The sequence below is a fragment of the Geotrypetes seraphini genome, chromosome 1 (assembly GCF_902459505.1).
Source record: "Geotrypetes seraphini chromosome 1, aGeoSer1.1, whole genome shotgun sequence".
Classification (NCBI taxonomy): Eukaryota; Metazoa; Chordata; class Amphibia; order Gymnophiona; family Dermophiidae; genus Geotrypetes; species Geotrypetes seraphini.
This window is the reverse complement of record NC_047084.1, coordinates 15,271,319-15,283,412: the sequence shown is the minus strand read 5'-3', so window position 1 is coordinate 15,283,412 and position 12,094 is coordinate 15,271,319. Positions and strand designations below refer to the sequence as shown.

Sequence of the window (12,094 nt, the reverse complement as noted above, 5' to 3'; positions counted from 1 at the left end):
ACATATCAATGACAGATTACGTATCCAAACTAGTATCATCCTCCTTCTATTACCTCCGCCAGCTAAAATCCATAAGTGTTTCTATGTTTCTATTTTTCTTAGAACCCAAATTCGTCCAACTACTGTATGCCTTCGTACTATCTTGCTTAGACTATTGCAATACACTACTAGTGGGCCTGCCTACCAAAACTCTTTCCCACATCCAAAGGGTGCAAAATGCTACAATCCGCCTCCTAAAAAACCTAGGCATCCGTGACCATATTACCCCTGCATTAGCCTCCATGCACTGGCTGCCCATTCAAAAGCGCTGCGCTTTCAAGGCCCTGGTCCTCGCTTTCAAAACCTTCCATGAAACGATTCCGCACTACTTGAAAACTAAACTACAAATCTATTTCCCAAAGTGACCACTGAGGTCCCAAGGAGAAAAACGACTGACCATACCTCCTGGCCACTCCCTCAAAACTGAAACAGCCCGCAAATGCTCCTACTCACATTTCATACCCAGACTATGGCACACCATCCCCCCATATGTTAGAACACTAGATGGACTTTGGAGCTTCAGGAAGGCCGTGAAAACCTTCCTCTTCACAGACCCAATGCCTTAAGGACATGCATCCAGAAATGCTAGCAGAGTCAATGCACCTACGCCACCTACTCTCACCAGAGGCTGCTTAATGTATATGTTTTATTGTCATGTCTATATTGTAAATTATGTAATCTCTGTCCTGTCTCGATTATATTGTGAATGTACTTTTGTAACCCATTCTAGGCTCCTTTGGGAGGATGATCTAAATAATTGAATAAATAAAATTAGGAGGATTTAATTTATCATGTCTGATATTTAGTCCTTGGCGTGGTCAATTACATTTTGAATGTTTTGGTTGAAGTGGTAACATATTTTAGTATTGAAACATTTTATTAAATTGTCAATGAACAAAACTTCAAGCAAAGAACATGACACAACAAAGAACAACATCCCCCTCCCCACTTCCACCCATCCCGCCCATCCCTCCAGTGCTAACTTATTTAAAAAACAAAACAAAACATATTTCCTATTAAATTCATTTGTGGCCATACACTTACTTTTAGCACACAACCATTTTTATCACATGAGCATTTACCTCTACCTGTATAGGAGGTGATAAGAGTTTCCATAATGTCTTTATGGTAACCTATTAGCGTGCAGGAATGCCCAATGTCCACCTCTGACACACCACATTACAAAAAAACTAAACTAAACTAAAAAATAATTAACACACATGACAAAACTAATGTGGAACACTTAAGCACATCCTATATTAGGCTTTTTTTTTTTTTTTTTTTTACTGCATTAAGCATGTTAGGTGCCATCAACTCGTGTTCGAGTCCTAGTGACTTGATGATATTGTCAAGATTTTGTGGCCAAATACAGATTGCCAGGTCTTTCTTCTGCACAGTATAAAATCAATGTTGTTGCTGTTGTTGCATCAAATGTGATCCTCCACCTCCAACACTGACCATCTGTTGCTGCCTGAATGGGTGGTACATCATTAGTCTGACATCTCTGCTGAAACCTGTATGTTTTAGGAGGTTCTGCTCGTAGTGAAACTACTGACAGCATAGCTTTTGGCTTCATAGATGCACACAAGCCCCAGTGGCATGACAAGCTTATGTACCATACATGTAGCATACATTAGTATAAACAGCAGCACTTATTATCCAGTCCCTGAAATCCATAAATCCTCATGCTGCCTGGATGCCACCTGGATAGACAAGGATGGCATTCCAATAGCAAGCTGTTGGTCTCCCAGGAAGTACGAGCAGAGACCTGGCCCCAGAAGCTATGGAGTTGAAGGAAGGGGGGAAAAGCTGAAAAAGAAGAAGAGACAGCTTTAGCTGAGGGCCCTCTACCCCTCCACTCTCTTCTTATCAACCATCCTTCACAGCTTCCTACACACCTTCTCACCAAAATGTCCCTCATAGTTCCCTCCATCTTTCTATGCCAACCATCTCATGGCTCCCTCCACACCTTCATGAAATCTATCCATTCCTTGATAATCATGCTCTATCACCCTAGAAAGAAGATGACAATGATCAAAAGGAGGTATTCAGACAGGAAATCCAGGTCCTCCAGCAGCCCCCATATTCTGGCCCTGATGCAACTGTGGCATATGGAATGTCAGCTTAATCTGTAACCCAAGATCCTGCAGGAGATGAGGGTAAGGGAAATGCATTTCATATACTTCCTTTCTTTGGTACCATTAAAGCAGTTTACATATTACATATACTGTATATACAGATACTTTTTCTGTCCCTAGCAGGATCACAATCTATATTTTGAATTGATGGAAAATTTGCAACGTTCTAGAAATATGAGATTGGCAAATTTCCCATTGACTCATTTAATTTCAGCTGAAATTTTGCTTCGTAAATTTTTTAAAGAGATACTGGGATTTTCAAACTCAGAAACTTTCATAATAGCTAATTGTTATTATATTCCATAAAGAAAAAAAAAATTACTGTCAAAAAGTGAGTGGACCAGTTAGTTGATTTGAATTTAACTGAATTTTTAGAAGATTCCCAAGACACCATACAGACTAGGTCCACTCTCCTGTTGACATGTGTAAATGAGGTGGACAAAGGATTAATTATGAAAACTTATTTTCAAAATAAGCAAGTAAAATTTTGTGGTGATACTGAGTTAATTTTCCCAGATATGGCTAGGGCCACTCAGCTGAAAAGCTTTCATTGAAAGCTAGGGTTCTGGCTCTAGATGCCACATTCTTCCTTAAGTTCCCCTGTAAATGTTTAATTCAGTTTCAAGGTAAAGAATATATCATCTGGCATTTAATTTAATTAGAGTTTCCTGAACCAACATGAACAGTATAAGGGTTAAAAATGTTTGAACTAATTGAATAATATTAGTTATGCTCGTTTTTTTTTTTTTTTTTTTTTTTTTTTTTTTATTTATATTTTCAAATAATTACATACACAATTGTACAAGAAATATTGAATACATCTTTTCAATTCATTATTAAACAAATGAATATAACACAAAAAGAAAAAGAGGAAAATCTCTTAAATATAGTCCACCTATGAAGGAGAGAAAAATTTAAGAAACCTCCTTGTGGGAGTCAAGGATCAAAAACTAATATATAATAAAAGGAAATTAAGCTCGAACATACATCATTCTTACCATTTTATGACCTCATTATACAACTTCAGTTTCAGTCTGGGCCACGGTAGGAAGCCCTTTACCTTCCAGGAAAAAACCCAATTGGGCCGGTTCAAAAAAGATATACTTATTCCCTTGATAGGAAATAAAACACTTACAAGGAAACCTTAACTGAAAACTTGCCCCTAAAGAAACCACTCTTGTACGGTATGTAAGAAATTCTTTCCTGCGAGATTGAGTCCATTTAGATACATCTGGAAATATATTCACCTTTTCACCTAAATAGGAGACCTGTTTCATTTTAAAGTATAATTTCAGTAACATTTCCTTATCTTGTAGAAACACAAGCGTAACTACCAATGTAGCACGACCTTGCACCTCTATCTCAGATGATTCCAATACTGCAGAGACATCTAACTCAGTCTTTTCCCCTTGAGTATCCTCTGCAATCTTTTTTAAATAATAAATTTTTTGTACAGGGGGTAAGTTAGAGTCTGGAACTTTCAGCACCGTTACCAAAAATTTTTTAAACAATTCTAAAGGAGAAAAATATTTAGCAATTGGAAAATTTAAAAGTCTCAGGTTTAAATTCCTTTGTTGATTTTCCAAATTTTCAATCTTTCTCATTATTAACATTTTATCAGATGATTGTTTAACAAGCAAAGTCTTCGTTTCATTGGTTGTTTTCTCCAATTTAGATATTTCTTCCTTCTGAAGTTGGGCAGAGGTCTCCAAATGGATTATCTTAGCAGATAGATTTGAAGTATTTATAACAAAGTTAGTACATACCGCATGTAGGTTTTCTATCGCGGTCCAGATTGAATCCAGAGTCACCGCTGCCGGTTTCGCAAGTGGCTTGAGGGGGGAAAGATCGGCCTGTTGGAAAGTGGCTCCTTCTACGCGGGTTAACACGCGAGTTCCCTCACCCTCACCACCACTCGTTCTCAGCGGTGAAAGTTCCCCCACCTGCATCGGCTCCAAAACTTGAGTCGATGACGATGTGCTGACATCCGGGTTAGCTGGGCGTTTGAGACGCTCCTCACCAATCGGTGAGTCCTCCAGACTCGTCTGTCCCGCCTCAGTATCTCCGGGCATAGGGGGGAGTATGTGGTCCACGCGGGCTCAACGAAATATCGCTGCCTAAGCTGTGCACTTCCCCTTGCACAGCAGCAGGAACACCCGCCGAAGTCTGATGGACTGCAAACGCTGTAATCGCAGTCTGCCGCGGCGTTGAGGTTCCCGGAGCCACTGGAGGATTGCCCCTCGGCTTCCCCCGTCTTTTGGGCATTTCGCAGGTATTTAGAAATAATACAGCAAAAAAATAAAGGAAGAAACTTCCAAAGCGGCGGGAGCTCCCTCAACTCGCGTCCTGCTCGAGCGCCATCTTGTTTTTCTCCGTTATGCTCGTTTCTTAAAGATGGTTGTATTTAGGCCATTTTCCTCCTTTCTTTATTGTATTTATTTGTATTATTAGGTTTTGTCCTCTCTTGATGTGGGCTAGATGAACGATAACGATAATGATTTGTTTTCCTTATTTTTTTCCTTTATTTAAAAGTTTTCATTCTTTACTGTTCTTTGTATTGAACTGTTGAAAAATTATAAATAAATAATAAATAACAGTACAAGATCCTTTTTGCATAAAAACTAAGGGCTCCTTTTGCAAAGACGTGCTAGGGCTTTAAAGCGCAGAATAGTGCGCACTAAATTGCCATGTGCGCCAGCCGTTACCGCCTCCTTTTGAGCAGGCGGTAGATTTTCAGCTAGCCTTGCGCTAATCCAGGGCATGCGTTAAAAACACTAGCGCACCTAAATAATGGATGATGTATAAGTAGTTTATGCATAAATAAAATGATTAAAAATGGACATATGACATTTATATGAAAAGCATATGAATGTAAACGTGTATATATCACATGTACTATGGAAATACATCTATATACAAATATAAAATATAGAAATACATCTATCACTGTTTGTTCTTTTCTTTCTTTCATAATCTACTGTTAAACATTTTAGGCAATGGCCTGGGTTTGATAAAGACTGGGTAAAAATGTAATATATAGAGAGTTTCAAATGTACATTTTTCTTTTTGCTTACCTTCTATTTCTTTGAAATTAACTGTCTTGGAACAGACTGTTGGATTTTAGACACGGTATTGAACTCAAGCTCCTTTATTACTTGTGTAACTATAAATTCTCTATTCCTAAAACACTGTGTAAAGTTTAAACCCTGAGGGATACATGAATCTCTATAAAGAATCAGTTTGAGTCTTGCCCTTATGATGAAAATTGTTTCCATATTAGAAAGCAATCAGTTTTATACTATACAGATTTCTGAATGAATAGTTTTCTGCCATTTTGCAACCCATTCAGGTCCCATTTCAGTGTCAACCATATGATAGCTTCTTGAACAAGAATAATTTAAAATACTGAAGGTGAGTGATCTTTAAATAATAATCTCTTCCTCTAATATTTAGGTTTCTCTTTCTCTAGTACTTAGATTTAAAATGGTTTCAAGTATAGCTCATCCATTATGGAATTTGTTACGTTTTCACCCTTTCATTGGTTGATGTTATGTTCAGACATCACTTTCATCAGATGCCTATAGATTGTGTCAGAGGTGTTGATACCGGCCTTCAGCGCCCCCTAGCCCAGGGGTGGGCAATGAGAGCAGGAATTCAGTTGGGTTTTCAGGATTTCCCCAATGAATATGCATGAGATCTATTTGCATGCACTGCCTCCCATTGTATGCAAATGGATCTCATGCATATTCATTGGGGAAATCCTGAAAACACGACTGGATTGTAGCTCTCGAGGACCGACCTTGGCACCTGTGGATTAGAGGGTGGAGCAATGATTGGTTTGATCACCACTGGACATCATCCTCCTCTTTCTCAGATGGGTTTACCATTAAAATATTCACTTGATAAGTTTTATTTGCAAAAATACAAAGTGATCGGTAAGAGGCCCTTTTACTAAACTGTGCTAAAATATGGCCTGCACTATTTTTAGCATGTGAGTGACTCACGCACTGAGGCCATTTTTTAGTGCAGTTCAAAAATGGCTGCAATTTGCCTTTCCTATTAATGGCCATGCACTAATTTTAAAATTAACGTATGACCAGCTAAAAAATGTATATTTTAGCATGTGGATGGCATGTGCCGAGCCTGCAGTTAGCACATGACTCCTGAGCATGGCCTTATAGTACCATTTTTAAGTGGCAGTGAATATGTATTAGTGCTTTATGCCACTTAGTAAAAGGGTCCATAAATGAGGTAAAATTGCTATTTAAAAATTGTTGTTGTTAGGTGCCATTGACTCGTGCTTGAATCCTAGCAACTTGAATTGCGGATCTAAAAAGAAATTGGTTTTGTGCTAGTCTGGAAAGGTCCTCCATGATCATCCTCATGGTTGTTTTCAACATGTCTAACCATCTGATTGTGGTTTGCCCTCTTTGCCTGGTTCCTTCGATCTTCCTGTAACCAGCCTCAGTCTGTAATTCTGTAACACCAGCCTTACTTAATCTTTAATGTAGTCGTATAACCAAGTTACCTCAAGCTAGATGTACAGTGTACAAATGAGGTCTGAACAGAGAAATGCACCAATCAAATCTTGACTGAGTTATTGGTCAAGAAGAACCTGATTGGGGTGAAATTTGAAATTAATTGAGAATCAGACTCAGTTACAAATAGCACAAATGTGGGTTTTTTTTCCTTTTTAAATTGCAAAAGATTCTTTAATTGCAGTTTGCTCAAATAAAATATTTTAAAACCCTTTAAAACCAATTAAAGAATTTCAACAAGTTAAATCTGTGTATATTTGTCTCCTATTTACCCAACTAACTGGATCCAGTATTATAAGTATATGCACAAATAATTAGTATGGGGGTTTTACAGGTACTGTCTGTGTAAGAAGTCTCTCCTTAATCTTCGTGCACTTAGTTTTTCTTCCAGCTTTAATTTCCGTTCCTCCTTCTTGCTTGTATATTTTCACTTGTTCTTATTCCTAAACTTATGCTAAAATAAATAAAAAGGAGAGAAACTATCTCCCTATCAGTGTGTGCAACTAAGGAATATGCCTGCCTAAGCACAGGAACCTAATACTGTATGCCTAGCTACATAAAATAAAATAAAAATTTCTCTGTCTAATGAACCTAAACCTCACTCTCTTATATAACTTTACTAGCTGATGCCCCGGCGTTGCACGGGTATTTAATTATAGCAATAACACTGTAAATGGATTCAAATAAAGATACTTTATAGTGGTGAATGAAATTATTTTTTTACAGCTTAATAAAAAGTACAATATTCAAATTATAATGTGAAATATTTGACAAAATGAATACAATACAACTAACGCAAAACGTGATTATAAACAACATTTTTAGTTTCACCTCCTGGAGCAAGAACATATAAATTCTTGGGTGAACCCACCCTCGAGCAAGCAACATAGAGTTGTAGGCCGCGAGACCCCCAGAACATATCACCCCAGGTAGTTAGGGATCTGCATACCAAGTTTCGTTCAAATCGGTCAAGCCGTTTTTGAATTACTGTGAGAATGGCAGCTTTTTACATTTTTTCCATTGACATGAATGGGTGAAATCTGATTTACTGTTTGTAGCTCCGCCCACGTGTGCAGGTGGGACGCGAGACCCCCAGAACATATCACCCCAGGTAGTGAGGGATTTGCATACCAAGTTTCGTTCAAACCGGTCAAGCCGTTTTTGAATTACAGTGAGAATGGCAGCTTTTTACATTTTTTCCATTGACATGAATGGGTGAAATCTGATTTACTGTTTGTAGCTCCGCCCACGTGTGCAGGTGGGCCGCGAGACCCCCAGAACATATCATCCCAGGTAGTAAGGGATCTGCATACCAAGTTTCGTTCAAATCGGTCAAGCCGTTTTTGCGTGATCGCGGCACATACATACATACACACATACATACCTCCGATTTTATATATATAGATTTTCACTACTCTTTCTCTAACTAAATGTCTTTCTCTCACAGAGCACTCATTCACAAACTCTCCTCTCTTCAAGATCTTCAGTTGTTGTTTTTTTCTTTTCCTAACTGCCATACTCAGCCAGTTTCCTGGTTTGTTCCAGCCAATCACCATCATGCACTGACATTCTATGGGAAGGCCTGCACCCTGCACATCTACAGCATTATCTTTTTTGGACAACAACAAAAACTTTTAACTTTAAAATATTAGAGAAAAAACCTCTATCAGGTCTCTCCTGCCATGGGTCAGCTATAGCATATATTTATTTTGTAACCCACTGGTTACATTCCCAAACATGATGTCCAGAAGGAACTTCCCTTAGTCTTGCTAAAATGATAGACAGGGTTCCAAGCATGAAAAATTTAAACTATATTGAAAAAAATGACTTTTTTCATGGTGTGGTTTGGGTGTGTTTAGGGCATAACATACCCAGATTGAAGTTTCATTATTTTTTTATCAAAACAATCCTCACAATAAATAAAAGGGCAAAGGTCTGCAGGTATCAATGAGCTATAGTCAAAATGTATCTAAAATAAATATAATGAAACTTTACTAAATTATGAGTCACTAATTATGGCTCTAGTTTTCATGCTATGCTACTGGGTAGGAATATGATCCCTGACTTGTGAGTGGCAGAGGATAAACAAATTATAAAGGGAAGGAATATCAGTTTAACCTGAAAATAACTGCATCAATGAATAAATGCATCATTGACTGCATCAATTAATAAATCTATGACTAGGTTTAGACAGTACTTGCTTTTTAAGGAAGACAATAAATGATGCAATCTAAATGTGATTGAGTGATATGTGATATGAATTCCATGTGTTATTCATAGAAGTCATGCATGATATAATCATACAGTAACAGCTTATATCACTATGCTGAAGAAATTGCCTTATATCAGCTCAAGAGATCATGTAGTGTTGTGTTCTCTTACTTGTTAGTGTTTGATTTTGCAAAATGACACATTTTTGTTTAGCCAAAGAGATGCTGCATACTTGTTTGAATAAAGCAGATAGCATCTGCTATATTTGTGGTAAAATGACTTTTTGCAACACAAAGGCAGAGTATAATCACTGTGGTTAAGAAAACCTAGCACCTTTATTATCAATGCAAAATTGGAGATCAGGACAAGAGATGGCCTCTGCACATATTTTCCAACAAATCATTGCAAGTAGTTGATTAGGTAAAGGTAATTTATGCCTTTTGCAGTGCCTATGATTTTGAGAGAGTTGATAGATCATATCAACAATTGTTACTTCTGCATGATGCCTCCAGTTACTAAAGGTTTGTGAAAGAAGAAAAAGTTTACTGTTCAGTATTCAAACATTACATCAACTATACACTCAGGACCGGATTCTCTAAACAGCACTATTGTCAGCAGCCATCTTAAAAGCAGCCACTGAGCATGTATCAATCACGTGATGGTGCCATTTAGAAAATCACACTTCTGACAAAAGGTAGGTGTGCCATAAATGCTGGCCAGTGTTTTCAAGGCTTACATTTCCGGCGCCTACCTTTGAAGTGAATCACGCTTACTGATAAGATGCTGCGAAATCTTACCATAAACAGACAAATTCTCGCAATAAACTAAATAGCTGTTATAAGATAGTTTTTTTAGTAATAAGCAAAAGGCATCTCACATAAAAATAACATTGTACAGCATATTGGATTACAAAGGATAGCATACATATGAAATAGCAAGCTTATGTTCTTTTGGTTCTGACTCCTCACTCTCCTCTCTTCTCGTTATACCCATCGGCATAATATTTATAGTAGCCTAGGGTACCACCTAGTTACAGATTATATCACATTTATCATTTTTATTGTTTATACTAGTCTTTAAGCCCGTTACATTAACGGGTGCTAGAATAGATGTGTCTGTCTGTCTGTCTGTGTTTCTTTCTCTCTCTCTCCTTGGCCACTGTCTGTGTCCTTCTATCTTCCCCCCCTCCCCAAGCAAAACTGTCTGCCCCCAGCACACCCCTCCACCCAAAGCAGCCCCCTTTCCCTCTCCCTGACTGTCTATCCATGGCCCCCTTCTGTATTCACCCCAGAGCAAAGTTGTTTGCCCCCAGCACAGACCTCCCCCCAAAGCAGCCCCCTTTCCCTAACTGTCTCTCCATGGCCCCTTCTGTCTTCCCCCCACAGCAAAGCTGTGTATTCCCAGCATACTTCCCCCCAAAGCAGCACCCTTTCCCTCTCCCTGTGTCTCCATGGCCCCTTCTGTCTTCCCTTAGTGCCCCCAGTGCCGCCTTCCATGTCCTTAATGTCCCATTCAATGTCCTTAGTGCCCTCAGTGCCTCCTTCCTATATCCTTAGTGCCCTCAGTGCCCCCAGTGCCTCCTTCCCATGTCCTTAGTGCCCTTTCCTATGTCCTTAGTGCCCCCAGTGCCTCCTTCCAATGCCCCCCCTCAATGCCTTTTAGACTGTTTCACCCACACCCTCCCCCCGAAGCCAGCCTGCCTGCCTCCCATCCCCCAGTGCATTAGAACCTTTAATTTCTACCCCCCCCCCATTCTCCCTTACAGCATTTGCAGCATTTCTATCTACCCCCCCCCCCATGCCACTACCGCTGCCATGCAGCCGATCCCATTGACCCTCCCATCGTGAGACGAACACAAACCTCCGGCTTGCAGCAGCTCCACAGCACTCTACTGTCCTGATTTCCTCAGCAGTGAAAATCAAGACAGTAGAAGGCTGGAAGCAGAATGTTTAGAGTGCTGTGGAGCTGCTGCAGGCCGGAGGTTTGTGTTCATCTCGCGGTGGGAGGGTTGGATGATAGGGTCAACCCACCGGCCCTGGTGGTCCGCCCGCAGGCACGAATGGTAGCCATGTAGACACCTCCTTGGGCAGCAAGGTTCGGACGCGCACCGCCACGCGCACGGGACTCTCATCGACCCGGGGCTTCGGCACCATCGAGGGAGGGAAAGAGGCGCGAGCCGCGCATTCAAGGAAAGCGCGCCCGCTTCATCTTGTTTTTTTGGCAACCGCCCCCCTCCCCGGAGCGACTCCAACCTCTACCAGGCCCTCCAGTAGCTCACACTCCCACATCCGTGCCCTCCCAGCAGGGAATTTTGAAAGCAGCGGCGCGAGGTGGAGAGCAGGGAGGCTGTGGTGACGTAATACGCGCGCATGTGCACTCGTGCTGCCGTGACAGATCAGGGAACACACGACGCGAGTGCGCATGCGCGCTTAGCCAAAACTGACCTTTTGTAATTCCCTGACACTGCATTCCTAATACTAAACAATAATTTCTGAGAGCAGAACACACCTCTTTTCCTGAGCCAAATCACAGGTCTGATGGTTCTTTGTTAGTACATTCTATCATGTACTCGTGCTTGAGTCCATCAGTGATGTCACAGTCAGCAGACCTCTCCAGTTACTGGGACTGTCTCTTGCTGACAAGCAGAAATATGAATGTCCAGAAGCATGAATTCATAAGTACAATGTCTCTCTTAGAAGTATAACTTTTTAGGGTCTCATGGGGGTGTCTTCTGCCTACAATATATGCAGGTCTTAGTCCAGATTCTCTCCCAGGTCTCAGGGGTTTCTTTGCCTAAATTTTCATGCAAGTCTTATCTGGATTCTCCTAATTACGTAGGCACTTGATGGCACCTAACGCCACTTCCAGTGTCAGTCACATCTACAGTGGGACCTGGGTTGGACACCATTTCCAATGGGATACTGGGCTTGATGGACCTTCGGTCTGTCCCAGTATGGCAATTCTTATTCTTATATTCAACGCCATAAAGCACCTCCAGAGGTACAATTTTGGTGCTGTTTTATAGGCACCAGTAGGCGTCTTGAATTTTATTTTAAGTCCGTTTTTAAATGGTGCTTTAGACTTAACTTAGGCACCAGTAGGGTGCCTTCCAGTGCCTAAGTTTTGACACTCTTTAGAGAATATGGGTTTCATTACGCCACAAAGAAG

At 40.3% G+C, this 12,094-nt stretch overlaps 1 long non-coding RNA gene across 3 annotated transcripts in view; it reads right to left on the bottom strand.

Moving 5' to 3' along the window:
• Positions 1–1,304: 1,304 nt before the first annotated feature.
• LOC117352620 overlaps positions 1,305–12,094 on the bottom strand; it is a 44,175-nt gene continuing 33,385 nt past the window's right edge. For all 3 annotated transcript variants that reach the window (XR_004537738.1, XR_004537737.1, XR_004537736.1), the window contains 2 exons: positions 1,938–2,052; positions 1,305–1,848 (listed from right to left, as the gene is read on the bottom strand). This is a non-coding gene — a long non-coding RNA (uncharacterized LOC117352620). The remainder of the gene's footprint in view (positions 1,849–1,937; positions 2,053–12,094) is intronic.